Source organism: Fulmarus glacialis, unplaced genomic scaffold (assembly GCF_000690835.1).
Source record: "Fulmarus glacialis isolate BGI_N327 unplaced genomic scaffold, ASM69083v1 scaffold18582, whole genome shotgun sequence".
In the NCBI taxonomy this organism is placed as follows: Eukaryota; Metazoa; Chordata; class Aves; order Procellariiformes; family Procellariidae; genus Fulmarus; species Fulmarus glacialis.
In genome coordinates, this window is record NW_009196113.1 from 6,678 (window position 1) to 6,927 (window position 250).

The following is a 250-nucleotide window of genomic DNA, read 5'->3' on the forward strand; positions in this document are numbered from 1 at the left end:
GGCGGGGGGCGGGGGGGGCCGCACCAGCGGCTTTGAATGTGGTGTCAAAGTCACGGGGTGGAGCGGAGAATGGGGAGACGGTTAATCTGTGAAAGGAGGTTTTGAAGTTCAGAGACTTTGCTCCTCTAGAGATGTAAATAAGATGCTCTCAATGGCGGGTCGCAGCCCCGCATTCAGGGCCCCCAGCAGCCGTCCCCATGGAAACCCGGCGCCCCGGCTGGGACACGGGGGGCCCGGCGGGATCTGCCCG